At 52.1% G+C, this 19,658-nt stretch overlaps 1 pseudogene across 1 annotated transcript; it reads left to right on the top strand.

The window, feature by feature from the left end:
- Positions 1–135: 135 nt before the first annotated feature.
- On the top strand, positions 136–12,503 carry LOC102443493 (sialidase-2-like; annotated as a pseudogene). The gene is made up of 3 exons (XR_016350389.1): positions 136–212; positions 7,368–7,572; positions 8,597–12,503. The product of XR_016350389.1 is annotated as a sialidase-2-like (transcript).
- The last annotated feature ends 7,155 nt before the right edge of the window (positions 12,504–19,658 follow it).

Here is a 19,658-nt window from a genome sequence, read left to right as displayed (position 1 = left end):
AGAGGGGAATGGGTTTTGGGTCAGAACTAAGGGATCTGTGAGCCGGAGGGGGTGAGGGGTGCACGCTGTGGGAGGTCACTGGAGTGCAGGACGGGGTCCAGGCTGAAGCAGTGTTGGGGTATAGGACGGGGGTACATGGTGTTGGCTCTAGGAGGAATTCTGTCCACACAAGCTCCTAGGGAAGAGGCAGGAGATGAAGACGAGCAGGCGAGGTGAGTGCTGGGACTGGAAGGAAAGCAGGGATCCCGTGGAACACAGGGATGGGCATGGGCTGGGAGAGGAAGGGAGGCAAATGTGGGGTTGGCTTATTTTGCTGGGGCTACAGCCTGGGCCTTGTTTGTCCTGGGGCTACGGCAGCATCCCAGCCTGTACTCTGAGGCTGTGTCCACAGTGGGGAGGTTTGGCGACAAAAGTGCTGTCGACATGGAAAAGTCACCAAAAGTGAAAACCGATCAAACCAGTTTTTCTTCCTCTCACTGTCGACATTTTGTGGCCAGATTGCTAGCGCCCCTGCACAGTGAACCCCTCCTCTTCAGCCCCACCCCAGAGTAGCACTTCAAATAAAGCAGGGACATTTTTGTTTTATTTTCAAAACAGTACAAATGAACTGTGTTAAGGACACAAGCAACACAGTATAACAACACAGTCAGAGGCTGGAGAGGGATGGCAGGAGACAAATCGCTTGATCATTGTCTTCGGTCCACCCTCTCTGGGGCACCTGGTGCTGGTCACTGTCGGGAGACAGGCTACTGGGCTAAATGGACTTTTGGTCTGACCCAGTACGGCCGTTCTTATGATATGTTCTTATAAGTCTTATCGGACACTATGCAGTCACACTGCTGTCCTTATCTCTAAAGCGGAAGGTGTCTCTTCACTGACACCAACAGGAAATAACACCCCAAACCATGTTTCACACTTCAAACAAGTCCCTAGAAAAAAACCAGAGGGACAGGGGCAAGTTCCCCTCTCTTCCTTTGATGGCGACCGCATTCTGAGCCGGTCGAGAGGTCGCTATCCCCTCTTGGGATCTCCCAAACAGCCAGGTAAACTGAGGGTGGCAGGTCGGGGAGCAGACTGGGGGAACTGAAGGGACTGAACTGCTGCAGTGCAGCGTCCCTTACTTCTGCCTATCGGGGCTTTTCGGTTCCTTCTTTGTGACACACCTCTTCAGTAGAAAAGGGAGCATGGACTTAGCTACCCTACACCAACCTGCTGCGATGCCTCCTTTCTCTATCTATGTTCAAGGCTACAGCCCTGTGCGGGCATTAGCTCATCCCCATCACCCAGGTGAAAGGTCCCAAACAGTCGTACGCTAACTTAGCCCTAGCTCGGCCTTGCTCCTGGGGCTTTCTGCACCAACACGTTCCGTCCTCTGCGCACAGGAGTTCAGAATGCTGCAAAGGTGTTTGTCAAAATACCACAGCGTGGCCACGTGAGCTTCAGGTATTTTGGTGATTTATTTCAGCACCGCTGTCAGCAACTGTGTCTGTAACAGACAGACCCAAACAGTCTCCTGGGAGCAGAGAGTTAAAGAAACCCCTCTGACAGCCCAGTTCCTGTTTGGCAGCCCCACTATGCTCCCCTCCACAAGCCCAGCCGGGAGCCAGGCACCCACAAGCCTCCCTCCACAGACTCCCCTGCATGTCTCCGTGCAGTCAATACATCCAACCAGACTCCTCTCCAGGGCCCAACCATGGCCCCCTCCAGACCAGATACCTGCACCCCGTCTGTCCCCAGAGCCCAGCTGTGGGGCCTCGTATTCCCGAACCCTCTCTCCTCAGCCTTCCAAGAGCCCAGAGATTCAGAGGGAGAAACAGCGTGATAGCCAGTCCCAGGCTTGCCCCTTCCTTCCCTCAATGGAGGTACTCACGGCCAGGCGCCCTGGCCTTTAAACGTTGTACATGCCTATATGGGTGATAGCTGGATGGTTGGATGTATGTACCCCAACAACCAGAGTATCGGAACTTTCCCTGAGTGCAATCCTGGGTCTGGGCGAGAACAGTAACATTTCATACAACACCTATGTCCTCCCTTAGCGCTTCTCCACACTGGGTCAGGGCAGTCCTCGGTTAAATGGAGATGGAACTAGATGTTTCATAGGTACACCAGGTAAACACCAAGGAAGTAAAGAGGGGCCACACAATGTAAGGGACTTGAGCAATGCTGGTGATGGATCAAATGCCAATAACCCACCAGAAGGGGCTGGTCTCTTGGCCTGTATTGTGCCAGTGTAGTGCTGGGTGGAGGAGTGGGAATGGCATCCCTTGGCTGTTGTCTCTCTGTGGTAGCCTAGAGATTAGCACATCACAGACCGTAGCTACTTGCGTCACCTGTGACTCCGTGTCTTCTGGTCCCTGAACAATCACAGTTTCTAAAGGTGTTATGCTTAAATGAAGCACACAAGATCTTTTATAGGGGAAAAGGCAGTACGCTGCATTTATTGAGAATACAACAGTTGCATATGCTTTTCAATCACTCATACACACAAACACCATACACACAAAGTCTCGTCAGACAATGTCATAGTTACCAGTCCAGAGTCTGCTCCTCTGGATTTGTTGGCAAGACAAACCCAAGTTCCATAGCAAAACACCCTGCTTTTTATAATCCGTTTCTCTTGTTGAAATCCATGGATTCTGCTCTGTCATCTTGTGACCGGAATGTTATCTTGTTGATGTCAATCGTTCCCAAACATCTCTTGAAGGCTCATCCTAATCAATTGTCATTTCGGGATGCTTGCTCCACTTTAAGGTTGTCAATCTACCAATTATCCGATCTTCTTGTAAGTAGGGGGTATACATCGATGGTTATAGAGGGCTCCTCTTCAGTCAGGTTGTTTCGTCCTCTGGCCTTGCCCATGCTCACTCACTCCCCCTTCTTCAGCCATCTGGTTCCAAAACCATATGACTTTTCATCTTATCTCGACACATTCACACACATGAGCAACATTTACAAGAACTCTGGAGGTTACAGATCTGCAATTGTAAATCAAGCAATTAAGGCTTTGGCCTTGCACATTAGCAGAATTCCTGTAATCTTATTAACGCAGCCTCAATACCCAGAACTGTTTTTCTACTTTAGGACATTTACTAAACTTCAGAACAAAGAAAATAGACCTTCAACTGAAAGGACTTAATTTCTAAAATATTAAATGTATGTTAATATATATGCCTTATATTGCTATATTATTGCTACATTACTACTATATTACTATACCTAAGACAAGAAATATAAAAAGAATAAAACTTTCAATTCTAACAAAGGCATCGTCCTTCACTCCCAGGGGCGGACTCTAATGGAGTCTCCTCCCCCTGGGCTCCACATGCCTCAGCCTTTATATCACCAGTCACCTCCTCTGGGAGAACACTGGACTCCACCTCCTGAGGTTCCACCCGTTGCGCTCCCTTTTCTGTTTGTCATCTGCTGGTGGCTACATCACTGCTGAAGCCCTTTTATAACTCCCCTGCAGTTCCTGAGACTCAGTCCTTGACTCCACTCCTGGGGTGCTGTATCAGCGACAGCCTGAGGTAACATCTCACCCTGCTTCTAGTAGCCGGCCCACAGGTTGCTCTCTCTGTCTGCGACACCATTGGAGAGAGGAACCAACACTTCATCCTCCTCTAATGAGAATCTGGCTCCTAATCCATGTCACTTTCTGCACCTCTCTGCTTGTTCTTTCTGGCAGGGCACGTGAGGCAGCATTTGTGTAGCCAGAGCCGTCACCAGGCACCTTCTTCTCTAAATTTGGAGCAACACCCCCAAAATGGATCACACAGGAAGCAGGTAAGAGCAGGGTTGGTCCAGCCCAGTGAGGTGGACTGGCGCATTCGGCGGGAGGGTGCTGCTGTGCTGGTGTCTCTCTGGGAAAGGCTGGGTGGGGCCACCCCTCGGTGAGTCCCCCCCTGCCACTGGGATGAGGTGAGGTGGGCCAGGCAGCGCCAGATTTGGTGGAACCCTGTTTTACTGGCTCTTCTGCGTGATAAGTAACATAGGGTATGTTTACACTACCCTCCTAGTTCGAACTAGAGGGGTAATGTAGGCATACCGCACTTGCAAATGAAGCCTGGGATTTGAATTTCCCCGGCTTCATTTGCATAAGTGGGGAGCCGCCATTTTTAAATCCCCGCTGGTTCGAACCCCGTGCAGCGCGGCTACACGGGGCTCGAACTAGGTAGTTCGGACTAGGGTGCCTATTCCGAACTACCGGTACATCTCGTTCCACGCGCTGCACGGGGTTCGAACCAGCGGGGATTTAAAAATGGCGGCTCCCCGCTTATGCAAATGAAGCCCGGGAAATTCAAATCCCGGGCTTCATTTGCAAGTGCGGTATGCCTACATTACCCCGCTAGTTCAAACTAGTGGGGTAGTGTAGACATACCCATGGTGATGATGTTCTTCTCCCCTGGCCCTGCAACGTGGAGCCCCCCAGCCCCTGACTCCCTGTTTTCTGGCGCTGAATGCAGCCCCCACCCCACAGAGTGTCCCGCCGGCTGGACCTGGGGAGCTGGTGCTCCTGCTGCCCGGCTGCTAAGAAAGTGAAAGTGACTCTCTGTCTGGGCAGCCAGCTGGAGGGTTCCGGCCTTCCCCACGGAGTGACCCGCAGGCTGCCGGAAGTGCAGATCAGAGAGCAGCTTGCACCGCCAGCGGGGAGGGAATCACTACCCTCCCGCACTCTGCAATGTGGAGCCCGGTCCCTGAGCGAAGCCCCACCTGTGTTGCAGCCACATTCTTGCCTCCTCGGACAGGGGGGCACCAGGTTAATCCCGTGTCGGGCACCGTAAGTGCCGGGGCTGGTCTCTCTGCTGCCAGCTCTGCGTGCGCCTGTCCCCTCACTACCGCATCGCACTTCCCAGCTCCTGGACTCCTTCCCGCTGTCACCAGGGTCTGATTTCGAGCTGCCCGGGGATCTGAGCCACATCTGCTTGCTCCTGCCAACAGCGTTTTCTCACCTGCCCCAGCTGCCTGACACTGACCCGGCTCTTCCTTTATCTCTACCACCTGCATCTTTGGCAGAGAGCGGATCGCTCCCCAACAGGCACAGAGCCCGTTGTTAGCTCCGGCGCAGCTTTTCCTTTCTCTACAGCTCGCTGGGCTTCCCCGAGTGGATGTGAAGGGTAACAAAGCTTTCTACAGGCATGTTAACAATAAGAGGGTGATCAATGAGGGTGTGTGGCCCCTACTGGATGAAGGAGGTAACCTAGTGACAGATGATGTGGGGAAAGCTGAAGTACTCAATGCTTTCTTTGCCTCTGTATTCACGGACAAGGTCAGCTCCCAGACAAATGCACTATATGGGACAAAAGTGGACAGCCCTTGGTGGGGAAAGAACAGGTTAGGGACTATTTAGAAAAGCTAAACGTACACAAATCCGTGGGTCCGGACTTAATGCATCCGAGAATACTGAGGGACTTGGCAAATGTCATTGAGGAGCCTTTGGCCATTATCTTTGAATAGTCGGGAGATAGGGAGAAATCCCACATGATTGGAAAAAGGCAAATGTAGTGCCCATCTTTAAGAAAGGGAAGAAGGACAATCCAGGGAACTACAGACCAGTCAGCCTTATCTCAGTCTCTGGAAAAATCATGGAGGCGTAGTGTGGACATATACCTGGAGTATTGTGTCCAGTTCTGGGCCCCCAAATACAGGAAGGATGTGATCTCATTGGAGAGGGTCCAGTGGAGGGCAACCAAAATGATTAGGGGCTAGAGCACATGACCTATGAGGAGAGGCTGAGGGATTTGAGTTTGTTTTGCCTTTAGAAGAGAAGAGTGAGGGGGGATTTGATAGAAGTCTTCAACTTCCTGAATGGAGGTTCCAAAGAGGATGGAGAGAGGCTGTTCTCAGTAGTGATGGACGGCAGAACAAGGAGCAATGGTCTCAAGTTACAGTGGGAGAGGTCTAGGTTGGATATTAGGAAAAACTATTTCACTATGAGGGTAGTGAAGCACTGGAACGTGTTAGCTAGGGAGGTGGTGGAATCTCTATTCCTAGAGGTGTTTAAGTCTCCGCTTGACAAAGCTCTGGCTGAGATGATTTAGTTGGGATTGGTCCTCCCTTGGGTAGGGGGGCTGGACTTCATGACCTCTTGAAGTCTCTTCCTGCTCTATGATTCTATGATTCTATGAGTTACTCCAATTTCTGATTCAATTTCATCCCTGAGCACCACGAGCGACAAACAACGTTCTCCCACTCTTCCTCCCCCAGCTCAGCCTCTTTTCTTCTGCTCTGCTCCCACGTGGAACCCCCGACTCACAAAACTCGTTAGGTGGCAATGTTCAGACATCCTCTCCCCTCGTGGAACGAGGTGTACCAGTAGTTAGAATTAGAGAGCCTAATTTGAACTACCTACTCCGTGACGCGTGTAGCCACGGGCACGGAGTCCGCACTAATGGGGATTTAAAAATGGCAGCGCCCAGCAAGATGCAAATGAAGCCCGGGATATTTAAATCCTGGGCTTCATTTGCAACTTTGAATGCCTATATTAGCCACCTTAGTTCGAACTAGGGTGGCAGTGTAGACATACCCTGAGTCCTTCCTACTGCTGGGGTTGGGAACGGTGAGGCTCCCCCAGGGATGGGGGTCTAGGGAACATGGTAACAGCAGAGCCCACCCTGTGCCTGTCACTGCCGATGCCTGAGAGGGAGCAAGGACAGGCCGTTGGGCAGCAGCCGTCGAGGTGACACCCCTGGGGGAGGGATCAGGAGGCCAGGTGGTGAGGTCAGTAGGTTTCCACTTGCAGTTTCCCCATCACAGTCAGTGGGATGGGGATGAATGCTGGGGGAGGGAAATGGAAAGGTCGGCCACTCCTCCCTGCTAGGTTGTAGGTGGCGGAGGAGGAGGTGCCAAGAACGGGGAGGGCCCATAGACGCATATCCAGGAGGGGAGGGAGGGAGCGATCACTGATGCTGGGTCAGGCTCTGGGGTGGGGCAGGGGATGAGGGATCGGGAGGCAGAAGAGGGTATAGTCTCTGGGTTGGGTGTTGGGGCCCAGGAGGTGGTAAGGCTCCGGGCTGGGGACATGGGCTTTGGTGAGGGGCTGGGAGCTTTGGGGTGCAGGGCTTGGGCGGCTCAAGGTGGGGCAGTGAGGTGGGGCTCAGACTTACCTGAGTGGCTCCCTGCTGGGCATGGCCAGAAGTGGCCACCTTACCCCTGGCCATGGCAGCTCCATGCTGGGGCAGACGAGGTGGGGGCAGTAAGCTTGTGGTTGCGGCTGGCAGGGATGCGTCCCCTCACACATCCCCAGTAGCTCCAGGGCTTAGGGAGAGAGATTGCAGCAGCCCTGAGCCTCTGCACCAGGTGTAATGGAAGCGGTGGGGCCACAGCTTACAGGAACTTAGATCATGACCCATTTTGTGCCGTTCCCCCAGCTTGGAGCTTTTGGTTCCTGTCCTACAAGTAGATGAGTTATTCCAAGAGAGTTCATCGAAGTATCGAATCCCGGCCCTGCTCTACATTGAGAAGTCCCGCACCATCCTGGCTTTTGCTGAGCAGCGGGCGGGTAAGAAGGACGAAAGTGCCAAGCGGATCGTCATGCAGAAAGGCGCGTACGACGATGCTAAGCGCACCGTTCAGGTAATGCACGTTCCATTGAAGCTACTTCATGGCTGTCCGGTAGCCCAGCCCAGGGTTCCCAAAACACCAGCCTGGCTCCGCCCACACTCCACCCCCAGAACACCTGCTCCAACCAGGGAATCTGGGATCACGTGCTCTCCTCCCTCTCTGTGCTCTGGATCAGGGAGACTGAGGGCCATGCACCCACATGGCCTTTTCGCCTACCCATGCTGGTGGGGGGGGACAGAAGGGGACTTGGCACCTGTAGGTGGGCAGGGCCTCAGCCGAAGGGACTGGAGGTACCTTCATCGACGGCTCATGGCCACTTTGCTTGGTTTGCTTATTCAGCGGGCAGTAAACCGGGTGCAGGACCAGAACAGGGGACCAGAGAGGTGTGTGTGCAATAGGCTTGCTAGGGCATCCCCGCTGTGTGCAGGGAGCCAGGCAGGGAGACAGCAGCAGAGCGTCACTGGCACGGATCCAGAGACCAAAGGCAGAAAGAGGTGGGCTGGGAGGCAAGCCGCATGGGCTCCGCCTATCACAACTGAGGTCTCAGAGCACTCTGGCTAGATACATGTTCAATAACAATGGCTTATACAGACTAGCTGGCCCTGCAGTCTCTTCTAACCCTCCTACTCCATAGTTCCCTGGCCGTGCTATGAGCTATTAAATATCAGCCAAGCACAAGGGAGTCAGGACCTGTAGGGTCTGGACCAGAGCTCTGATTCTCACTTGCCGTCTCGTTCAGGCAAGTCACGAAACCAACATTACAGACATGGATGACTGAAGCCGGGTACCTGATTTCTGGGGGTTTCATACGTGTGAAAATCAGTCTCTTGATTTAGTTTTCTGAATATCACAGCATGTCAGTGGCAGCCCTGGCATGTGAACCATCAATTTCCGGTGCCCTGCTCTTATCACTCGCTTGGCTTTGGTGCCTCTCGTTTCTGTCCTAAATGTGTAATGCAAGTATCTGTCGTGGGTAATATGGATTTATTTAATCTGTGTTTTTTCCTTTCTCCCCCTTCACGCCACCACATGGCAGTGGGAACCAATGCAGATCATTGTCGAGAATGTGAAATTGGATACACAGAAAGACCGTGTAGTAGCGCACAGCCCCATGAACCCATGTCCCGTGTACAAGATAGATGGAGAGGATGGAAACATTGTTCTGTTCTTTATAGCTGTGGAGGGAAACGTCTCTGAGCAAGAACAGATCAGGAAAAAGGAAAACAAGGCCCGTCTGTGCCAGGTCACCAGCGCTGACAACGGAGTCTCCTGGAGCCCTGTGAAGGATCTCACTAACAGTGACATAGTACCCGAGCACTGGGCCACCTTTGCAGTGGGACCAGGCCACTGTTTACAGCTAAACAATGAGGTTAAGAGTCTAGTGATTCCAGCACATGCCTATTGAATACATGACAATAGTTCTCTGTCCCCCCACCCCTTTTGCTTTGTTAGTGATGACCAGGGGGAGACCTGGAGAAGGGGGAACTATCTAGCAGAGAATGCTGGGGAATGCCAGATGGTTGAATTGAAAAGGGAAGGCAAGTCAGTGCTGTACTGCAACGCTAGAAAGAAAGGGGGACCCAGAGTCCAGGCTGTGAGCGACACTGAGGGGAGGGACTTTAAGAGTCAGGGTGTCTTTAGAAAACTGGTGGAACCTCCCTGGGGCTGTCATGGGAGTGTTATTGGCTTCCCAATACCCGCTGGAGTTCAGTCAGAGCAGGACACGTGGGTCCTCTATTCTCATCCTACAAGCTCCGAGGAGCGGAAAGATTTAGGCTTGTACCTCAACAAGGAACCCTTAAATCCAGAAAGCTGGATGAAACCCACAGTCATCTGCCAGGGCTTCTGCTCTTATTCAGATCTGCAGTACATGGGGCCAGGCCCTGAGGGCTCGCCCCTGTTCTGCTGCCTCTTTGAGTTTGGCAAGAAATCAGAATGCGAAAAGATCATCTTCTTTATGTTCACTCTGAAAGATGTTTTTCCACCTGAGTCCTGAGCCTCAGAGCAGAGGACATGCAGTACCAATGTAACTGTTGTTGTTTGTGATGTGTTGCTAATGGCCATTCATATTAAGTGTGTGCACACCATGTGCATGGATTCTGGAGCCTTTTCTCCTCAGTGGTATCCGTTGGGCCAGCAGGTAGCCACCTAAAACGAAGCCGACATAATGATGAATAACTACCAATGCTGGCCCGGCCCTCCCCTCCCTCAGATCCTTTTTGTTGGATAAACTCTGATGAATGAGAGGTAGAGCAGGTGTTGAGTGATCATGAGCAACACATTTCATAGAACAACAGCTACAGGTAAGTAATATTTTTTTTTCTTCGATGGCTTACTCGTGTGCATTCAAATTAGGTGACTCCCTAGCCCAAGCCAACGGAGGAGAGGTCGAACAACGATACAGGGCGCCTGCAAGAGGTGCCTGTTCTGGTGCCTGGCGTTGGACTCTGGTCTTCCCTGGAGCACTGGAGGAGGGACCTCATCTGTGAGCTGCTTCTCCCATTCCCGTGCACCGCCCATCCTTGTGCCGAGGATGGCTGCCCTTCTGGTGCCGATGGAGCTACTGGTGCTGACAAGGGACCCGGTACCAACGAAGGTTCTGGTACCAACAAGGCCGACTGTGCCAATGATGTTCCCGGTGTCAACGCGGTTCCCAGTGCTGACCAGGCCCCTGCTGTCACGGAGGTGCCTGGTGCCACCAAGGCTACCAGTGCCAGAGGTATGTGACTTGTCTGCCCCACGTGTCTGATCCATTGAGATGTCTGGTCCAGTGCCAGAGACAAGACTGGTGAGCTCTATCAGCTCCCTCGCAGTGCCAATGGTCTCAGGGGTGGATGGTCGGTCCACATGTAAAGGCCCTTCTTGACCTTGTCCTGGTCTAGTCCAACCGGTGCCTAGCAGCCCTGGAATGTCTCGATAGTGCGGAGGTGAGTGTTCTTTCAGAGTGCGAGCCCGGTGCAGACTCCCAGGCCCTTGCTACCCCGGAGATCTCCTTCTTGGTTGTCTCCTCTTCTTTCGTCCCGAGACTGGGAACAGTGCCTCAGTACTGTAGCCTTTTTCAGTGCTGAGGTATGTACCGGTGCCGCTGAGACTTCACGTACCGACACCGGTGCATCCTCACTATCGGTGCCCATTTTGACGCCAGCTGAAGTGCGGACTCTGTAAGAAGTAGCTTCAGACGGGAATCTCTCTCCCTCTTTGTGCAGGATTTAAAATCCTTGCAGATTTTGCAACGATCTCTAAGGTGGCCATCACCCAGACACTTCAAACAAGAGTCTTGGGGGTCCCTGCAGGGCATTGGCTTTGAACAGGTCGCACAAAGCTTAAAACCCTGTGGACCTGGCATCACCCTCTCTCATAGGGGACAGGCACGTTAATGCTAAAACCTACCTAACTAGTTGCCAACGATTTACACTAGAAAGAACAACTTCAAAGGAGAACTATCTACACGCTGGGGCGTAAAGTCAGAAAGACAAGTTGTTCCAGCTTCTGTCACGGGCTCTAAGAAGGAACTGAGGGAGGGGAGGGCCAGCAGGGGTACTTATTCATCATTAGGTGGCGCCACTCCATGGGGCTCCCTAATGACCCGATGGATACTGCTGAGGAAAGGAGGCTCTGGAATCCACGCACGCGGTGTGTGTGCACCTAATTCGAATGCACATGAGCAAGCACTCGAAGAAGAACTACCTTAGCTGACACAACACTGCCCAATGGCTTTTATCCCCTACCCTTGTCCTGGCCCATAAGCCATATTCAAAGGGTTGGTTTTCTTTGGCAAGCTTTCTGCTCCGCCCTTCCCACCGTGCTGCCTCCTTCAGCACCAAATAGCAAAAGTGAATGTGAGTTTCATGTCGCGCCTGTCAGACCCACCAGAGTGACCACTCTGTGGCAAATGTGATGTCCATCACCGTCCCTGCAATACTTACTGGGCTGTCTGGAAGGTGCCTCTGTGGGGAGAGACAGTGCTGAAGTGGGCATCATTAGTGTCCCCCATTCCTTGCAATGATGTCATGTTTGCTCCTGAAAACCACATTGCCCCTGATCCTTCCCTGGTCCCTGTCTCTGCTGAAATCCTTCCCTGGGCCATCAGCCCTTTTTGTTCTGAAAACTGCCCCTCCCTGCTCTGTCTGCTTCGGGGGAGCCAGGATGCTGCGTTCAGGTTGCTCTTTCACATGCTGTTCTACGCCATCCTTGGCCTCTGCCCTGGGTTCTTACCCATGTCTGGATCACAGAAATTTAGTACTGGAAGGGACCCCGAGAGGGCATCTGGTCCATCCCCTGCATTCCTGGAAGGACTAAGTATTACATAGACCTTCCCTGACAGGTGTTTGTCTAACCTGCAATAGAAATTCCAAGTGCTGAACAACCCTGATAGGAAGTTTTTCCTAATGTCCAACCCAAACTGCTCTTCTAGTTTTAACTCATAATTCTTTGCAGTATCTTTGGAGATTAAGGAGAACACTTTTTCTCACTCCTCCTTGTAACAATCTTGTAGGTACTTGAAGACTGTTATAATGTTCCCCCTCAGTCTCCAATTCTTTCAGACTTCACTTAGAGCTCATGTTTACTAGAACTTTAATAATTTTTATTGCTTTTCTGTAGACCTTGTCCAATTTGGCCACATCGTTCCTGAGATGTGGCAGCCGAACTGGACACAAGACTCCAACTGATACAGCAGAGCAGAAGTGTTACTTGTTCGCTGTGTCTAGACTGGCCAGTTTTTCCAGAAAATCAGCCACTTTTCCAGAAAAACTTGTCAGCTGTCTACACTGGCCGCTTGAATTTCTGCAAAAGCACTGATGATCTCATGTAAGATTGTCAGTGTTCTTGCGGAAATACTATGCTGCTCCCGTTCGGGAAAAAGTCCTTTTGCACAAAACTTTTGCGCAAAAGGGCCAGTATAGACAGCTCAGATTTGTTTTCCGCAAAAAAGCCCTGATCGCGAAAATGGTGATCGGGGCTTTTTTGCGGAAAAGCGTGTCTAGATTGGCACGGACGCTTTTCCGAAAAACGTGCTTTTGTGGAAAAGCGTCTGTGCCAATCTAGATGCTCTGTTCCGAAAATGCTTTTAATGAAAAACTTTTCCATTAAAAGCATTTCCGGAAAATCATGCCAGTCTAGATACAGCCCTTGTGTCTACTCTACAATGTTCTTGGATCCAGTTCAAGATCGCTTTCCTAAAAATCAAGACCCTCCAGTCTAGCTAAATGTAGTATCTAATATCTGTCACTTGGTTGCTCATGCTCCCGCAATCTCAGCCTCCCCTCTTATATGTTTCTTCTTCTTCCACTTCCCCATGCAGTTGTTTTCTCACTGACAAGAAAGCTTGAGTTCCTCCCTCTTCCAGCCTGCTTCCATTCAAAAATGGGGGATCTTTCTTCAATAAATCGTGTGCAGGGAGAAAACCAGGTCTTAAGAGAGGGATGGGAAGTTGGTCTGCATCAGAACTACGGGGTTAGGCCCAGTAAGTGTGGTCACTAATGGGAACATCAACTGTGCTATGTTGGGAGGGGAGACGTCTGAGTGTCCTATTAACCCCAGGAATGGGCCGTGAACCAGTCGGAATTGCAGTGTTTTCTGAGAGTTCTAAATAACACCGGCTGGAGATTGCTGGTTAATTGCTGGCAAACCCAGGTGGCCAGAGAGCATGAGTGTCATCGTCTATGTACACGACACCGTAAAAGAGGTGCCGTGGGCCAAACAGAGATTGGTCCCTGCCCCGATTAACCCACAAGGACATAGTGTAATACGAACACAGGCATGAGTGTTCTTCCAGAAATGCGGGGTGTTGTGAAAGGGACTATACAGTTGTTAGTGGGCAAAGGGCGTGACCAGAAATGAATCAACAGCAAACACTCTCTGAGGGAGAGCTCAGGGCAGAGTTGGAGGCTGAGGGAAAAATGAAAGTTGGAGCGAGTTCTTTGGGCAGGATTCGATCTCTGCTGGAAGATGTGGCCTAAGCTATTTGCTGTGTAACAGATGGGGAGAGGGGCAAGGCATGTGTGTGCACACGCACAGCTCCAAAATGTAGCCTATAGGGCCTATAAAGCTAGCCTGCTTCCTTGCCCATATATTTTATGGCTTTTTATTTTCTTATGGGTTTGATTTTTTTGTTTTACTATAATATGTGTATAAGGTTGCATTAGAGTATGTTTTGGCTGTAACGCAAGGGGCCTACAGGCCATGTCCTGTATGTTGAGCTAAGACTAAGTTAGCGTACATATCTTTGGGACCTGTCACCTAGGTAGTGGTAACGAGCTAAAGCATAAGATCCATATATAGTAGTACCCTAATGGTGAAGTATAACTGGTACCAGGGTCTTCCTAAGTTCAAACACAGGTGAAATGTAACAGGTTCACCACTTAGAACCAGGTAGGACAGAAATAGCAGACGTGAGAATGAGATAATGTCATTAATAGGTCTGTACAGGGTGTCCCCGCTATGAGTCGCCCCGGTATCCATCTGTTCCACGCTAAAGTCGTTGAAGCTTGTAGGAACTGATGATTTATACGTCTTCCTATTCCGCTCTCTTAAGTTGTACAAAAAACCACAACACCCCACAATTGGCACAAATTGAAGTCAGCAAGTCAGCCATGGGGATAAAATTCCCCACTTCCAGTTGTTTCACTGTAAGTCCAAGTTTTCTGAAATGTGTGTTGAACTTAGAGCGTGGACAGCCTGTCTGTCATCTGTCCTAGGCACAACGGGTGGGATCTAAGTTTTGACACAGAAGCAGGACTCAAGTGCTCCATCTACCAAGTAGCTCCAAAGATTCAGAGCTTCCAAGATTCTCGGTTTCAGTTCTTTGTTCATTTCCCTTCTGTTTACTAGTCAGATTTTAATTTTGTTTGTGTTGGTCAGTTCAGTTAAAACTCTTCTGGCTGGAGGCATCTCTGGCTCGTCGAGGTTCAGCGTCTCCTGCGCTCTGCACCCCCCACTCAGGGACTGAGGCACCGGGACCTGAGCTCTTGGCAGGCCAGGGGTGAGGCTGCTCCTTTGTTCCTTTCCCCCAAGGCCGGGTGTGAGTACAGCCATCGAAAGCTTTCCAGTCTGTGATGCCACATGTGTGGCTAGAACAGTCGTATCGCCTGTGTAACCCATTCATTTGCCATTGAGTGGCTGTTTGAATATTATTCCATTTACCTCAATAAAAGTGTGGAAGGCTCCATTTGTCTCAGTGGGGGTGTCCCGGTCAAACACCCCGAGGGTCCCGGTGCAAACTCTGTGAGGTCCGACTCTGGGACAAGAACCTTATTATCTTCTGATCAGATCAACTGGTGAACCTTTAACCCCCATTATCCATATTAATAACATTAACCTGCTAACATCAGGCAACAAACCCCACTTTAATTCCCTTTATTTGTGAGGGAAAGTATGTGAGTCAGGGGCTCTAGCAAGGCCTTTCCATGCCCATTGGAGTAGTGCCCTGTGTAGGGCTGTGAGCACATTCTGGGGGGATGGCAGGCCAAGGACAGCCCCCCTCCCCCCCCGTAACTTAGGCCACGCCTCAGTCCTACTCCTGCTATTCACCCTCCCCACTCCGAGTCCCATTGCTCTTCTCTGGACACACATAGCCAATGGGAGCAGTGGGGAAAGCCTCCAGGCAATGTATCCGGGCATTGCTGTTCCCCCAGCATGAGGAGGGGAAGGGAGAATGGCAGCGTGCAGAGCTACTTTTGGCTCCACTTCTTCCCCACAAACGGGATCTGGAGGCTCAGGGCTTTCTCCCTCCCTCCCACCTGGTGGGAATCCAATGCTGACGTTCCAAACTTGTGGGGGGGACTCAAGGCTGGAGGGAGGGAGGAAGTGGGGAGGGCTGAGCTCGAGCCACGGACCACCTGGAAGATGGCCACAGACCACTAGCAGTGGGCAGCTCACAGTCTGATAATCACTCTCTATGTGAATTAAGGTGTTTTTCATGCTGTCTCATCTGTCTGTCTTTGTTTCACTTTCTCCACTCTCCCTGCTGCCTGATTCCTGGGGCAGGATTAAAGACCCAGGACATGCGAATCCTGCTGCTTTCCTTCTTCTCTGGACACACACAGGACTTCACTCTCCCAGGGGCTATGTCTAGACTTCAGGCTTCTTCTCGAAGAAGCTTTTCCAGAAGAGATCTTCCTTAAAAACTTTCTTTGAAAGAGAGCGTCTACACAGCAAAAGCACAACGGAAAAGTGACGTGCTTTTTCAAAAGATATCGTCCATGTTGATTGGCCACTATCTCACATTTAAGTGCTGATTGCTGTGGACAGAGTGGCTGCCTGGGCACCTGTGCTTTTCTTCTGGAGGCCTCTTCTTTCAAAAAATCTCCTCTTCCCCGTCCACACACGCCTTTTTCTGAAAGAGCCCTTCTCCACAGTAGCACATAGAACCAGAAATAGTCTCCCCATTAACTTGTACAAGAGCAACTTCCATGTATTGTTCACCCTTCTCCTAGGACAGCTCTTTCTTTTGAGGACAAAGACTTCACTTCAGTGGGCCACACACCTGCTAAACTTCCTGTACAAACTCCAAAGTGCTGCTCACAGGGGTTAATCTACTAGGCTGTGTCCAGACTCCATGCCTCCGTCGACGGAGGCATGTAGATTAGCCAGATCGGAAGAGGGAAATGAAGCCGCGATTAAAATAATCGCGGCTTCATTTAAATTTAAATGGCTGCCCCGATCTGCCGATCAGCTGTTTGTCGGCAGATCGGGAGAGTCTGGACGCGATGCCCCGACAAAGAAGCCTTTCTTCATCGACACAGGTAAGCCTCGTGAAACCAGGTTTACCTGTGTCGATGAAGAAAGGCTTCTTTGTCGGGGCATCGCGTCCAGACTCTCCCGATCTGCCGACAAACAGCTGATCGGCAGATCGGGGCAGCCATTTAAATTTAAAATGAAGCCGCGATTATTTTAATCGCGGCTTCATTTCCCTCTTCCGATCTGGCTAATCTACATGCCTCCGTCGACGGAGGCATGGAGTCTGGACACAGCCCTAGACTGGAAGCTGATGGAATTAAACTTCCCTTGTCAGTTTCCTGAGCCAACCCTGCTGCAAGTCCCTATGGGGGTGCTTCCCACTTCATCACACACCCCTAGGGTTGCCGGGTGTCCAGTTTTGAACAGGACAGTCCAGTATTTGAGCTTTCTGTCCAGGAAACAAATTGAGAAAATACTGGACATAGAAATGTCAGGTAATTTCTAACTAAGTTTTTACTATTATCACGAGTGTGAGTATGTAGTTGTGTACTGTCTGGCTGGTAGATACTCTCCCGCTGCACGAGCATGTCTACCAGCCAGGCAGTACGCAACTACGCAGTAAGGGGGGGGGGCACGGGGCGGGATGGAATCCCCAGGGCCAGATTCGCCCGTGTGCCGGCCAGGACTGTGTGCAGGATGGGCGGCACCCTGGGATCTGCGTGTGCCCAAGCCAGCCCCACTTCCTGCCAGCTGGCTCCCCCCCGGGCCAGACCGACTCCCCACTGGCCGGTTCTCCCTGCTGCTTTCCCCCTGGGCAGCCCTGCTTCCCCCAACCCCCTCCTGGCCAGCCCTGCTCTCCCCAGCCCTCTCCGAGCCAGCCCTGCTTCCTGCCTGCCAGTTCACACCCTCTCCATCCCGATCTCCCCAAGCCAGTCCCGCTCTTCCCAACCTCCTCCCAGCCATCCCTGCTTCTCTTCCAGCCAGTTTCCCCCCGATCAGACTAAGATCAAGTGTGTTCGGTATTTTTTTAAACCATTTGGTAACTGCACACACACCTTGTTACCCCAGGGAATGTCAGTGGCCATCGCCACTGCGTGTTCAAAGTCTCAGAAAGCTTTTTCTTGCTGGGACCTCCCCCTCCCATTCTACTTGCTTTGTGTGTAAACGGCACACGGGTCAAGTGATAATGGCAAAATTCCAAATAGTTAAACCTGCCTAACATTAGCCTCACTGTGTGAGAACCCTCAATGATTGCACATTCTGCTGATCTACCTCAATTCCTTGTTCCCCTAGGGTCACCTCTGGACAATTCACCTGCCTTTCTCTCTGTTAGCCTTAAAACCCCTTTCCTGGATGAGTATCGATACCTTCTCATTCTGCTCAGTCACCTCCTCCTCCTCCGTGTCCCTCAAACTAATGTCATCTACACAAGTGTCCCCTCGTGGGGGCCGTGTGCTTTGGGGGCCCTGGGCTTCAGGGGGATGTGGAAATGTGGGACCAAAGGTGGCCTCAGAGATTAGTACGGGGCCTGGCACTGTCCCTGTCCCACACCCCTCTGCTGGCTCCCAGCATCACTTGGGGAAAAGGGTGTGGGGGAGGGACTAGAGCAGGGGCAGGAAGAAGTAGGGAAGAGTTGATGTGCGGGGTGGAGGTGGGGTTGTTCTGGGCCCCGGACTCCCTCTAGGGTGGCCTTGGTCATCTATAAATGAGGTGAGAGTCTCCTCATCCCCTTTGGAGAACTGACCCAGAATTTGCATCACACGTTGGCGTCTGATGACCGGGTCACCCTGTGACCTCCCTTTTCTGTTTGCAGTCTGCTGGGAGCAACTTATCTGCCGAAAGCCTCTTCCAGCTCCCCTGCAGTTCCTGAGACTCAGTCTCTGACCCCGCTGCTGGGGTGCTGTGTCAGCTGCAGCCTGAGGTAACGTCTTGCCCTAGTTCTAGTAGCCGGCCCCACAGGTTGCTCTCTCTGTTGGCTCCACCAATGGAGAGGGGAACCGACGCTCCATCCTCCTCTAATGGGACCCTCTCTCCTAATCCATGTCACTTTCTGCACCTCTCTGCTTGCTCTTTCTCGCAGGGCACGTGAGGCAGCATTTATGTAGCCAGAGCCGTCATCACTAAGGGTATGTCTACACTGCCTCCCTAGTTCGAACCTTCCTAGTGCATACCCTAAATTAAAAGATACACCCCCAAAATGGGATGCGCAGGAAGCAGGTAAGAGCGAGGTTGGTCCAGCCCAATGAGGTGGCCTGGCACATTGGGAGGGAGGGTGCTGCTGTGCTGCTGTCTCTCTGGGAAGGGCAGGGTGGGGCAACCCCTCGGTGAATCTCCCCCTGCCACCGGGATGAGGTGAGTTGGGCCAGGCCATGCCAACTTCTGCGGATCCCTGATTTACTGGATCCTCTGCGTGGCAAGTCACAGGGTGATGTTGTTCTTCTCCCCTGGCTCCGCAAAGTGGAGCCACCCAGCCCCTGACTCCCTGCTTCCTGGCACTGAGCGCAGCCCCCACCCTGCAGAGCGTCCGGTGGGTTGAACATTGGGAGCAGGCGCTCCAGCTGGCTGGCGGCTGAGCAAGTGAAAGTGAAAGTGACTCACTGTTTGGGCAGCCAGCCTGAGGGCTCCGGCCTTCCCACTGAGTGAGCTGCGGGCTGCTGGGAGAGCAGATCAGAGTGCAGCTTGCAGTGCTAGGGGGAAGAGAACCGGCCCCCCACACTCTGCAATGTGGATTCCAGTCCCTGAGCGAAGCCCCATATGTGTATCTGACGTGCGCCGGGGACACCAGGTTAATACAGCGTTGGGCACCGTAAGTGCCGAGGCTGGCCCATCTATCTCCAGCACTGCACGTGCCTTGGCCGTCGCTATCGCATCGCGCTTCCCAACTCCCGGCCTCCTTCCCACCGCCCAGCAGTGTCGGATTTCGAGCCGCCCAGGGATCTCGCTCCAGCCAACAGCGTTTCCTCGCCTGCTCCCGGTCCCTGACACTGACCCGGTTCTTCCTTTATCTCTGACTCCCGTATCTTTGCAGAGAGCGGATCACTCCCCGACAGGCCTGGAGCCCGTTGTTAACTCCGACGCGGCTTTTCCTTTCCCCGCAGCTCGCTGGGCTTCCCGCACTGACGCCAATTTCTGATTCGAATTCATCCCCCGAGCGCGACAAGCAACGGGCAACGTTCTCCCGCCTTCCTCCTCCAGCCCAGCCTCTTTTCTTCTGCTCTGCTGCCATGTGGAACCCACAACTCACAAAACTCCCTGGGCTGCAACAGCGCTCTAACCCTCTTAGCCCATCACTGTTAAATGTCAGGACAGCCCAGGATCCACTCTGCCTCTTCCCCCATGCTCCGCCCCTTCTCTCAGGCTCCTCCCACTGCATCCCCTCCTCTCTCCATCATTTCCCCCACCCTCACTCACTTTCACTA

The sequence above is a fragment of the Pelodiscus sinensis genome, chromosome 10, assembly GCF_052426305.1.
Source record: "Pelodiscus sinensis isolate ZL-2025 chromosome 10, ASM5242630v1, whole genome shotgun sequence".
NCBI lineage: Eukaryota > Metazoa > Chordata > Testudines > Trionychidae > Pelodiscus > Pelodiscus sinensis.
Note: the sequence above shows the minus strand (reverse complement) of the source record. Positions and strands in the feature narration are given on the sequence as shown.